The following is a 12,064-nucleotide window of genomic DNA, read 5'->3' as shown; positions in this document are numbered from 1 at the left end:
TGAATGCTCTGCGATGAACCCGTCGTTGACGTCACAGTAAAACATCCACGTAGGCGCTGAGAGGCTGTTGGTGAAAGGTGGTGCCTGCTGGCGGCGCCGCTTCAGGTGCAGACAATTGCCCTCAGGCGCCCGTTCCCGAGGACAGTGGCTGCTTTAGCTCACGCCCGCCCTCGACCTCTGGCCGACTGCGGTTTCCTTTGCTGTTCCGGGAAAGCAGATGAGCGACGGCGACGTTGCCGAGGGGCTGGGGCTCGTGGGCTCTGGGAGGGAGAGCTGGGACGGCCCGGGGGCAGGGAGCCAGGTCAGCGGTGCTCCTGGTGGCCCTTCACCGGGAGCCCGGGAGCTCGGTCCACAGGGATCCGCCTTCCCGTGGCTCTTGGGCTCCTGGACTCCGGGGCAGGGGTAGGCGGACGGGGGCGGGACCGCAGCGCCCCCGAGGCTGACCCCAGGGGCGTCCCCAGCACTCCCTGCTCAGCGGAGCCCTCGCCTTCTGCGGCCGGAGGCCCGGGCTCTGGGGTCAGGCTAGGCCCGTGTGGCGGGCGCCTATAGCCCACGAGCGCGGCCCCGCGGGGCAGGCCCGGGTGGGGACGGGGTTGGGCTGGCTTCCGTGTGCCTTGCTCGGAGCGCCGCGCGCTCAGGACCGACGGCCCCTTTCGGGGAGAAGTTGTTGTGCCCCCGACCGGGCGAGGCCAGAAACATTCCTGGCCGCAAACCCGCAGCAGAGCACGGGCTGCTGCTCCCTTGGCTCCAGGAGCAGCAGCAGGGCCGGACGCGTGGTCCCTGGGTCCCGCGGGGCTTCCGCCCGGGAGGACAAACCCCCTGGGACGGGAAACGTGAACTGGGACTGGCCGGGCAGGAAGGCCTGCCTCGGCGCCTCCCAGGGCTCGGGGTCGCCGCGTCCGTGCCCACGGGGCCTTGCCCCAGGGGTGGTCGCTGCCCGGGCCGCAGCTCTCGGCCCCCGGCACCGCCTGAGCCTTGTGCGCCCACAGCCTTGCGGCACCGCGGACTGGCTGCCGAGCCGGGGTCTGTGCGCAGGGATGAGGAGGCTGCTCTGCGGCGTCACGCGGGCCTTTAGCACCTGCGCTCCCGCTGGGGCCGGGGGCGTTTGCGACGCCTGCCTGTGCCCGGTGCCCACGGCCGGGGCGCCGTGACTCCCTAACCGCACTGCGCGTGCCAGCCCTCAGCTGGGGAGGGCGCCCCTGGGTGCACATGCGGCTGCTTTCCAGAAACGTGGTGGTGCCACTTGCCTCGTGAAACCCGCTCTTGTTTGGTGCAGACTCACGTCTGCGGTGAACGGCTGTTTCCTCTGTGGGCTTCCGTCCCCTTCCCCCAAGGACGCTTGCGGAGAAGGCGCCTGCCTCTTTCTAGGATGCCCTGGGGTCCTGTGCCCTGAGGACCGGCCATCCTCCAAGGGCCCAGCCCAGGCGGACACTGGCTCTCAGGCAGCGCCCCGGGAGGCCGAGGCCCAGGGAGGTGGACGGGGCCGCTCGTGGAGGGCGTGTGGTCGTTTGCAGCCCAGGCCCCTCCTCCACGGCTGGAGCAGGACCGAGCAGGGCCGAGGCCGTGTCGGCCTCCTGCGCCCACCGTCGGGCACCGGAGACCCCGGAGGGCCGCACGGCAGCAGAGCGGTCACCTCAGGGCGAGACTCGGGAGCTGTGGGCCGGGGGGCATCAGCCCGGGACCCTCTGTTCTCCCAAATGCGAGTGGGCCGAGCGGCCAACTGCGGGGCCCACAGGACAGGCCGGAGCCTCTCCAGGGATGGTGCAGGACGGTGGGGCCGGCACGGTCGTCGCCGCGGCGCTGGCTCGGGCCGCCTAACCGCTCTGCCGTCGGCTGCGTGGACACCAGAAAATTCTTCACCTGCTGCCCCACGGCTGGACGCCCAGGACTCGGGTGGGCCGCAGGCTGGGCCCGCTGAGCGCCGTCTCCCTGGCCGCCTTGTTGCCGTGTCCCCACCTGGCCTCTGCAGCTGCGGGGAGCGCCGTCTGGCGTCTCTAACTCTTGTTAGGACAGCGGCCCTGCGGGTTACGGCGCCACCTTTAGGGCCTCCCTCCACCTCCGGCACCCGGGGCAGGAGGCCTGCAGGGAACTCGTGGGACGTCGTCGAGTGCACGTGCCGGGGCCCCTGCTGGAGCCCCTCCGCCGCCTGCAGGACGCCGTCCCACGAGCCCGGCCGGCTCCCCCCAGCGCTGGGTCAGCACCGCTCAGGAGCCCAGCTGCTGCCGCCCGCCGTCGCCAGCCCCGCTCCCGCGTCCCCAGACCACCGAGCCCCTCCGTGCCCCCGCCAGCGGGCCAGGCTCGGTCCCCTCCTGCCGCGGGAGCCTGGGCCTTCCTGCGGCCCGCGCTGCTCTGCTCCGTCACGCGGGTGAGGCCCGTGGACTCCAGATGGGGTCTGGCCGCGACGCCTGCCTGTGACGGAAGATTGGGGCTCGGGGTGACGGGTTCCAGATGCTGGGAAAGATGGTCAGAAGGGCTCATCTCAGGTTCTGAGGAGGAAACAGTCACATTCCCCAAAAAAGCCATAAATTACGGTAAAGAGCTTTCTTTCTGGACAATGGCTTTTGTTTTAATTTAGTTTGCATTTCTTCGCCATAATGCCTAATTAGGACATCTGTTAAATGTCTATAATATTAATTTAATGGGGGGGGGTTCCTAATAGAACTGTTCTGGAATTGTCCGTTTAATTAACCTCACGGGCCCCTAATGGATGTCTTAAATAGGCGTCATTAACACGAGTGCTAGACAAATTAGAATTAGAGTCAATAACATTCTTGGTAATTTTTCCTGAGCCGTGAAGGACGCGCGGTGCTAAGTAGACCCGCAGAGGCGGGCGCACAGGGCGGTGTGGGGCTGGGTCCCCAGCAGGGTCCGGAACCGACCAGGCCCCCCCGAGGGGCCCAACCCCCGTGGCCTGGCCTCCCCTTGGTGCACCTGCCACCGCGGAGCCGGAGGGCTGGAGGGGGGGCGGGGGGCCGGCGGACGTGCCTTAGTGGGGGCGCACCGCGTTGCCCCCACCCTGCACGGAGCAGGTGCGTTGCTGTCCCAGAGCCAGCGCTCGCTCCCCGTGGGCACATCTCCTGTGGCCTCTCGGGGCACCTGCCGTGGCTAAGCCTTCACTCCGTCCTGAGGCGTCTGTGTCCCCCGCCCCCCACCCCATGGCCACAGCACAGCCCGGGGCCTTTGTCACCGTCCTGCTCCAAGCCCACACGTGGGTCTGACCCGGGTCATGGCCCCCCCAGGGTCCCGCCCCCCAGACCCACCCTCTTGAGTTACAGCGACCACAGCGGCCTGCCCTCCCTGTCCCCTCCATCCCCTCCAGCTTCACCCATGGGCCCGGTGCGGGCGACCTGCCTGGGAGGTTGACCTGCCTCAGGAAACCCGAGCTCAAGGCCCCCCTGACCCCTGACCTCCATTTTCAGCCCCGAATGACGTGATTCGGGGAGTGTGGTGGTGGTGACCCATGCATTTGATGCATTTAACCTGCAGGAGCTGAGCCCTGCAGGGGGTGCAGCCCCCCTTCCCCCCTCCCCCCCTCCCCATTCCCCAGTGTGAGCTGAGATGGAAAGCACCCTCCTGGCTCTTTGTCTCCCCAGGACGTCTGACCCTAACGCTGTTCCGGTCACGCTGCCGGCCCAGGAGCGCAGGGTCACACCTCCTCCTGCCTCTGGGAGGGTCGGCGCGCTCGGCGTGGGCTCGTCCCCAGGGACCCGCCAGCCCTGGGTGCAGGAGGCAGGGACCGGGTTCCAGCCCGGAGAGCCCACCTCCGCGGCCTCCCGCAGGGCACGGAAGGGTCCCCTGGCTCGTCGGGGAAGCCCAGGTTCCCGCTGTTTCTCTGCGTGTCTTACTCCTACTGGAAACGTGGGTGAGCAGAGGAGCCCGAGTCCGCAACGTGGGCACCTGCCCAGCATCCCGACGGGAGCGTCTCCCACCCGTCGTCTTGCTCCCGCCGCGGCCTGCCTCTGCCTCAGGTCACCCTCTGGGCCCCCTCTGCGCAGGGAAGCCCCCGTTTCTGGAGAGGCCCCAGGTCTCCGCTCCGGTTGCAGTCGGCCCAGGGCGGACTCTGGCCACGGGGCTCCTGCGCGTCCGTGGTGTAGGGGGACGTGGGGGGAGGAGAGTGAGAAGGGCCACCTGGGGCTCAGCTCCCTGCGGAGCCCTGAGTCCAGGGCCAGAGCTGCGGATCCAGTCGCAACAGGCAACAGACGGGGGAGCTCTATGTTCTCGTCGCTTCTGAGCGCGGTGCACCGGGGTCGGTGCCGAGCATAAGCCACGCTGACCTGCACACGGCCTGACTCGCCACGGAGAGCTTGGCCCCCATTTCTCGGTGATTTGGGTTTATCACGGCGACAAAATTACTTCTGGACGTCTCATCCCTCATTTTCGAAATTAAAGTCTCCGGGAAAATGTGAATTGAGTTGGTGAAGTTCGTATATACGTAATTTTTAACAAGTGGAGCGCACAAGCTCCTTGGCGCGTGAACACTTAGGAAGCACCTGCCAGGCGCTATTCTGAGCGTTTGGCATGCTTTGTCCTCCCAGCTACCTGATGAGGTCAGTGCTGTCTTGTTCCCATTTTGCAGATGAGGACATGGAGGCCCAGAGGAGTGAAGTCAGGGGCCAGAGCGAGCTGGGAGCTGAGGCCCTGCAGCTTGGCCCCAGAGTATGGGACAAATACGCTGGCACAGGGAGCCCCCGAGCCGCTGGCCCTCCCCGAGGCTCTGCACCCACCGACAGTCTCCCTTGTCGCAGCCTCTCGGAGCTGGGGCTCTCGGCTCCACGTGTAAAACCCCAACGGCGCCAGAACGGCCCTCCTCGTCCTGGCGAGCGGGAGGAAGCGCCAGCTTCTCCGGCTCCGCGTCCAGTCCGGGGCCCTGGTGACCTTGAGATGCAGCTGGGATCTGTCCCTCAGGTCCAGGCGAGGGCGCTGAGGCCAGGGTCCCCTCGGGAGACGTCGGCGGGGGTGCCTGGGGCGCAGACTGTACCTTCGCAGGGAGCAGCAGCGCGGGGCAGGGGCCCAGGGACCCCGGTCCCGCCCTCGGGCCACCCGCTGTGCCCCCTCACCCTCGGGACCCCGCAGGGCCCGGCCCCACGGCAAGGATTCCCCGAATGTCAACCCCGGGCGGGAGCACGAGCCTCAGCTGCCTCCCCGCTTCTGGGCTTCCCCCTCGCCTTCCTGCGGTTTTATGGGGGGACAAAAAACAGTAACAATAAAATTTAAAAAAACACACAAGGATCCCTGGGTGGCGCAGCGGTTTAGCGCCTGCCTTTGGCCCAGGGCGCGATCCTGGAGACCCGGGATCGAATCCCACGTCAGGCTCCCGGTGCATGGAGCCTGCTTCTCCCTCTGCCTGTGTCTCTGCCTCTCTCCTCTCTCTCTCTGTGTGACTATCATAAATAAATAAAAATTAAAAAAAACCACACACACACACACAGAAAAATAAATTACTCAGGAATTTGTTTTTCATTAAGCAAGAAGGCTGGATGGGGCCTGGCCGCGGCCTCAGGAAGCCGCTCCCGGGTGCGGAGGTCTTGGGTCCAGGCGCGAGCCCCACATCAGCCCGGAGCGCTCAGGTGCTGCCCCCCAGGTCCCGCGAGACGCGTCCCCAGGGGTCCTGTTGCCGCCACACAGTCCGCAGGCCGGAGGGAAGCGGCCACGAGTCAGGGCAGCCCGGCCGAGCGCCCACGCCGCCGCACCTGCTCACGCGGGTCTGTGGGTGGCCCCGGGCGGCGCCTGCCGCATCGCTCAGAACCCACGGCCTGAGCCGGGACTAGGCCACTCGGCGGTCGAGCGAGGGCAGAGGTGCAGGGCTCGGACTCCGCCACGCTTGCCTCTCCTGTGTGACAGCGGCCTCGCTCCCAGGACCCAGGAGGGAAAAGCCTCTTCCCAAATCCCTCTTCCCCTCCCCACCCCACCCTGTCTCTCCCCCTCGCCCCTTCTCTTCCCCTCCTCCCATCTCTCCCCCTCCCCCGACTGTTCCCTCCCCTCCCCCGCTCCCCCTCCCCCATCTCTCCCCCTCCCCCCAGGCTCTCCCCCTCCCCTGACTCTTCCCTCCCCTCCCCCGCTCCCCCTCCCCCATCTCTCCCCCTCCCTGTCTCTCCCCCTCCCCATCTCTCCCCCTCCCCCCCAGGCTCTCCCCCTCCCCTGACTCTTCCCTCCCCTCCCCCGCTCCCCCTCCCCCATCTCTCCCCCTCCCCCCAGGCTCTCCCCCCCACCCCGTCTCTCCCTCCCTCTCCCCACAGCTCCCCGGGGAAGGCTTCTCTGTCTGAGTCACGCAGTGACCCGTCACCACGTGTGCTGGATCTGGACGGTCGGAAAACAGAAACCTGGACACACAGAGGTGGGAGGGGGAGGAGGGAGGAGCCCAGCGCCGGGAGACAGGGGTGGGGAGAAGGTCCGCCCCCACCCCCCACCCCTGCTAAGGCCCCGGACAGACGGACAGACGGGAGTGTGGAAGCCTGGCTCCACCGCCCCGCGTGCCTCCCGGGCGTTTCCTCGGAGCCTCGCTCCCCCCAGGCCCGGAGCCGTCCTCTCAGGTATCCCGACTGCGGTTCCCCGTGGGCCCCGGTACCTCGGGTCCCCCAACAGGGATGAAGGCGGCTCCGGGAGCCTGAGGGTGGCGGCTGGGACTTGCACCCCGGCAGGGACAGACTCAGAGGGGAACCGAGGAAGCCGCCGCAGGTAAGGCGGGGCTCAGGGCTCGTGGGGCAGGTGGCCGGCCGAGGTTTGCATGCAGGTGGCCTGCGTCAGCCTCCGTCTAGCAGGACGAGCCCCCCTCCCCGTGTCACGGTGCCACCTCCACGGGGACGCCGGCCGCCTGCACCTCCTGCCAGGGCCCGGGGCACCCCCCCTGGCCAACTGTCCCGACCAAGGCCCCAGGCTCCGGCCGCTCGTCAGTCACGCGTGTGCGGCTCGGAGGCCGTGGGGTCTGTTCGGGTCGCCCCCGAGACGGGCGCTTTCGGGAGACTTTTCTCCCGGGCTCTGGGTTCTGTGGCGCCCCGGGGGAGAGCGGCACGAAGGCGGTGGGTGCTTTTAGGTGAGAAAGGCACCTACGCGCACGCCGCAGACGACATGCAATTTCACGTCATGGAACAGACTGTTTGGGCCACATTCGTGTGCCCGAGGATTGTTTAGCAAACACTGACACTGTGTGTGTGTGTGGGGGGGGGGGTAATGATATTAGCATCAAGGAATAGAACTCAAGGTAACATACGTTTTAAAAAATGTCTCATTTTGGGATCCCTGGGTGGCGCAGCGGTTTGGCGCCTGCCTTTGGCCCAGGGCGCGATCCTGGAGACCCGGGATCGAATCCCACGTCGGGCTCCCGGTGCATGGAGCCTGCTTCTCCCTCTGCCTGTGTCTCTGCCTCTCTCTCTTTCTCTCTCTGTGACTATCATGAATAAATGAAAAAATTTAAAAATAGTCTCATTTTGGATCCCGGGGTGGCTCAGTGGTTAAGCATCTGCCTTCAGCCCAGGGCGTGGTTCTAGAGTCCCAGGATCGAGTCCCGCGTCGGGCTCCCTGCAGGGTCCTGCTTCTCCCCCTGCCTGCGTCTCTGCCTCTCTCTCTGTGCATCTCTGATGAATAAATAAGTAAAATCTTTAATAAATAAATAAATGGTGTCTCTTTTTGATAAAATGAACAAATCATCAAGAAAACCTGGGACAGACCAGACAAAAGTCGAAGAACATCAACCAGGATAACGACACGCCAGGCGCTTCGGGAGAGAACGACTTGAATTTCAGTGGGTTCAGAAAATTGATAACACAGTTGCATATTTTTGCAAAGCAGACTCTTGCGACCCAGAAACAAGAGGCGCCCGTTACGCAGAGGGTGTCCCACCGCGCGACCGCACGGTGCTTGACCAGGGACGCGGCCGCCCGACCGCCGTGACCCGCGCTGCGTCAGCCCCGAGAACATGCGTCGGCTTCGATGGGACACGAGCGCTCACGGAGCTTGACCCGACTCCTGCAGGACACGTCACTTCCCCTTTTTAAAATTTCTCTCTGATGAAGAGTGACTCCCGTTACGGGATTCCCCCCCCCCCGCCCCAGATCAGAAGGCCCTGCACTCGCCACAGACCCGGGTGGGGCCGTGGGGCTCCCTCCTGCGGCACGAGACTCGCAGGGAAACGGCCCCGTAAGTGGCAGCCCCACGCCAGGCTCTGGAGTCCCGGGGCTCCTCCCGCAGAAACCAGCTCCCGCGTGCGTGGCTGCACAGGAGGCGGCTGCCTCGAGCTCCCCGCGCTTCGGGACACACCCACGGCGACCACACGTGTGAGCACACACGAGGTCCTCGGGGCCTTCGTCCCAGGTCAGGAGGCTGAGCCGCACAGCAGCGACCCGGGCCGCCCGGGCATCAAGGGCGCCTCGTGCTGGGCGGCCAGTCCCCCGAGGCCGGAGGCTGCCTCTCCCAGGTGGAACTCCCACGGAAGAGAGTTCCAGAAAGCAGCGAGAATCCAGACGTGCGAGGAGGCCGCCGGCCAGGCGTGGACACGGGACCCAGGGGTGCTGTGAGACCCCGGGGGCCCCGGAAGGAGCCGCGGGCAGGGCCGCCCCCACCCAGGAAGGAGGCCGCAGGGGGGACACCCGCCCCGCAGAGGCCGCTGGGCCCGCCGCCCAGAGAGGACACGGGGGCTCCGACCCTGGGGGAGGCCTTCCCGAGGGCCGGGCAGGAGGATGCGGCCTCCCAGCTGCAGCCCACGCGTGGGCCGGCCGCATCCCGTCGGGGGGGCCTGTGCTGCCGGCACTCTGCGGCCCGGCTGTCCCTCGCCTCTGCTGTGCTACTCGGGCGGTGAGCAGGCCGCTCGGCGTGTGCTGCGATGTTGGAGGGACGCCCCGGCTCGGGGGCACACCTGCCGCGGGGGTCAGCGGCGGCGCTGCGGGGTCACAGGCCATGGTGAAGTCGGGGAGCGGGTGACACAGCCGGACGCTTGGGCTCTAGATGGTCCGACACCCTCTGGCCGGGGGAGCCCGGCCCTAGTGGACGCGGACTGCAGCGGGGCCGTGCGACCTGTGCGACCCTTGCTGGCGCCAGGGAGGGGTGCGGAGGGGAGGGCTCAGGGCTCTGCAGCTTCCGCACCGCAGGAGGGAAACCGAGCCCCCAGGTTCTCCACGGGGCATACGTGTTCCCCAGTCCTCGTGCTCAGGACGCAGCGCGGCTGCCTTTGTGCTCTGAGCTCCGCTGCCCCCTGACCCTCCCCTGCCCCCTGAGGCTCCCCTGCCCCCCTGAACCTCCCCTGCCCCCCTGACCCTCCGCTGCCCCCATGACGCTCAGCGGCCCCCTAGGCTCAGCTGCACTAACGCCCACAACCTGAGGGGGCAGATCCCTTCCTCCAGGAAGCTGCAAGTTCAGTCTGTAAGGTCGCACTCAGTCCCCTGAGCTCCAGGCGCTCAGGACGCCCAGCTCCGGCTGAGGCTACAGGCTTTCGGGCTGCATGGTGTTTGGGGGGGTTGCATGAGTGCGGAAGCTGCTCTGGGTAGGGGAGACATCGCACAATGAGACCCCGCCTCACACCGGTGAGAAGGGCGACACTTAACAGGACAGGAAACCACAGATGTTGGAGAGGATGCGGGGAAAGGGGAACCCTCTGCACTGTCGGTGGGAATGTGACCTGGGGCAGCCACTCTGGAGGACTGTGTGGAGGTTCCTCAAAGAGTTAAAAATAGATCTGCCCTACGACCCAGCAATTGCACTGCTGGGGATTTACCCCAAAGATACAGATGCAGGGAGACGCTGGGACACCCACACCCCGATGTTCACAGCAGCAATGTCCACAATAGCCAAACTGTGGAAGGGGCCTCGGTGTCCATCGACAGGTGATGCATAGAGAAGCTGTGGTCTGTGTAGACAGTGGGATATTCCTCAGCCATTAGGAACGACAAATACCCACCATTTGCTTCGACGTGGATGGACCTGGAGGGTATGATGCTGAGTGAAGTGAGTCAGTCAGAGAAGGACAAACATTATATGGTCTCACTCATCTGGGGAATATAAGAAAGAGTGAAAGGGATTATAGGGGAAAGGAGGGGAACTGAGTGGGAAAAATTAGAGAGGGAGACAGACTGACTCTGGGAAACAAAGGGCTGCAGAAGGGGAGGTGGGTGGGGGGTTGGGGTGACCGGGGGACGGGCACCGAGGAGGGCACTTGATGGGATGAGCACTGGGTGTTACATGTTGGCAAATCGAATTTAAATATAAATAAGTAAATAAATATTTTTTAAAATAAAATTAAAAATCAAAAAACTTTAAGACTTAAAAGCCTGCACGGCGGAGGCCAATCAGGGAAGAGCTGCAGGTGTCTGGCTGGGGGAGGAGAGGGGATGAGGGAGGCACTTCAAGGTAGGCCTCTGGGGGCTGCTCTGCTTGGTTTTTTTAAACCTTGAGATTTAATTTGATGAAGCGTTTGGGACGTTTTGTTGCCATTATTTTTGGTCTGTTGGTTTTACGGTCAGTATTTTCCAGTTCTGTTCCCGCACACACTCGCCCACAGGCTCCTCACAACCCTGACCTTGGTGGTGGGAAGCTCTCCGGCCGCTGGAGCTGCCCCAGCCTGGTGAGGGGGCTCGGGGGGGTGGGGGGGGCAGTGTCCGCCGTTTGGTGGACATCGGTCGCCCCACCGTCCCCGCAGGGGTCTGGCCACAGACTCCAGGCAAGAGCCCTGGGTTCCAAAGAGGCGCTGCCCTCCCAGGATGGGGAGCAGGGGTGCTGGGAGGCCCAGGCAGGCGGGGGCACCCAGTCCCGGGTGCAGCGGGGTGCTCACCTTCTGGGGTCAGCACAGTTTCTGCCTCTGGGGCCTAGACATGTATTTCGTTGCAAGCAAAGGAAATCCGGGAGCTAGCCGGGCAGACGTGGCAGGTGTCGGGACCCAGGGCAGGAAGTGGGAGCGCTGTGACGTGATTGTCCCGTACCTCCAGGGGACCGTGGGGGCGCGAGGGCCCATCTCTCCCCCAAGCCACTCAGGACCCGGCCTGTCCGCCTCGGATGCGGGGTTACGTCCCGCGGTCCCCGACCCCGGCCCCCCTTACAGGCTGGGGCTTGGGGCGGGGGCTCCGCAGCCTCAGGCACTGCTCCTTTCCCCCAGGATTCCGGAGCGTGGGAGCGAAGGTCTCCGGGCCTAGCTGGGGTTTGAATTGTTCTGTTCTGGATCTTTCTAGTCGTACTTGATTGCACTTGGCGCGGCGGAGCTGTGCGTTGCTGCTGCTGTGGTTGATGGCACGTGTCTTTCATTCTTGCTGACTCGTTTTTATTTATTCCGAGTCCTGCTTGCTGGGGTTGGGGACGGAGGCCGCGGCTCTGTACCTGGGAAATGCCCCCCGGTGGCTTCCCCAGGGGAAGGGAAGTTCCTACCCCGCTTCCCAGTCAGGAAATGACTGAAGAATTCCTAGCAGAATGGAAGGGGGCCCTTTCCCTAAGGCCTCTGGCCACAACGGAAGACTGAGCCCGCTTTTTTTTTTCCCCTCCTCACTAACAATAGGTAACTTGGAAGTTTTCCAGCATGATTTTCTTTTCTTTTCTTTTTTTAAAGATTTTATTTATTTATTCACGAGAGACACACAGAGAGGCAGAGACACAGGCAGAGGGAGAAGCAGGCTCCCCGTGGGGAACTGATGTGGGACTCGATCCCGGGACTCGGGGTCACGCCCTGAGCCGAAGTTAGACACTCAACGGCTGAGCCCCCAGGTGTCACCAGCGTGATTTTCTTTAGTACCTAGATGGCCACTAATCCACAACTCCCAGATTTTACCATTAAAAAAAAAAAATCTAATACATTAAACTCTTGAAACACACACACACAAATTCGAAAATAATTGGCAATCGTGCAAAGAACAAATGTGGGAAGTGCTGTGTGCTCGGAGATCCTAAATCACAGATGACATAGCTGTGTATTTTACTAAGACTCGTGGTTATTTTTTAATTGACTTCTAGTTTCACAAAAGCACACCCATCACCCCTAAGTCGGCCTCATGTTGCTCCCGTGCAGTCAACCCCACACCTGACCAGCTACAGGGCCGGTCGGGCCTTCCTCTGTGTGGTCCTGTTAACAGGTCTGGTGTGGACGAAAGTCTCT

General features: G+C 64.2%; 1 protein-coding gene across 3 annotated transcripts in view; it reads left to right on the top strand.

The window, feature by feature from the left end:
* Positions 1-6,419: 6,419 nt before the first annotated feature.
* PLEKHF1 (pleckstrin homology and FYVE domain containing 1) overlaps positions 6,420-12,064 on the top strand; it is a 31,530-nt gene continuing 25,885 nt past the window's right edge. Inside the window, exon 1 of one of the 3 annotated variants that reach the window (XM_072783153.1) lies at positions 6,420-6,530. The gene's annotated coding sequence lies outside the window, so the exon portion shown is untranslated. Of the gene's footprint in view, positions 6,531-6,563; positions 6,676-10,524; positions 10,550-12,064 lie in introns of those variants that run through there. The other 2 variants (XM_072783183.1, XM_072783164.1) reach the window with 2 other exon arrangements.

The sequence above is a fragment of the Canis lupus genome, chromosome 1 (genome assembly GCF_048164855.1).
Source record: "Canis lupus baileyi chromosome 1, mCanLup2.hap1, whole genome shotgun sequence".
In the NCBI taxonomy this organism is placed as follows: domain Eukaryota; kingdom Metazoa; phylum Chordata; class Mammalia; order Carnivora; family Canidae; genus Canis; species Canis lupus.
The sequence above is the reverse complement of the archived record's forward strand: the minus strand, read 5'-3'. Positions and strand labels throughout refer to the sequence as shown.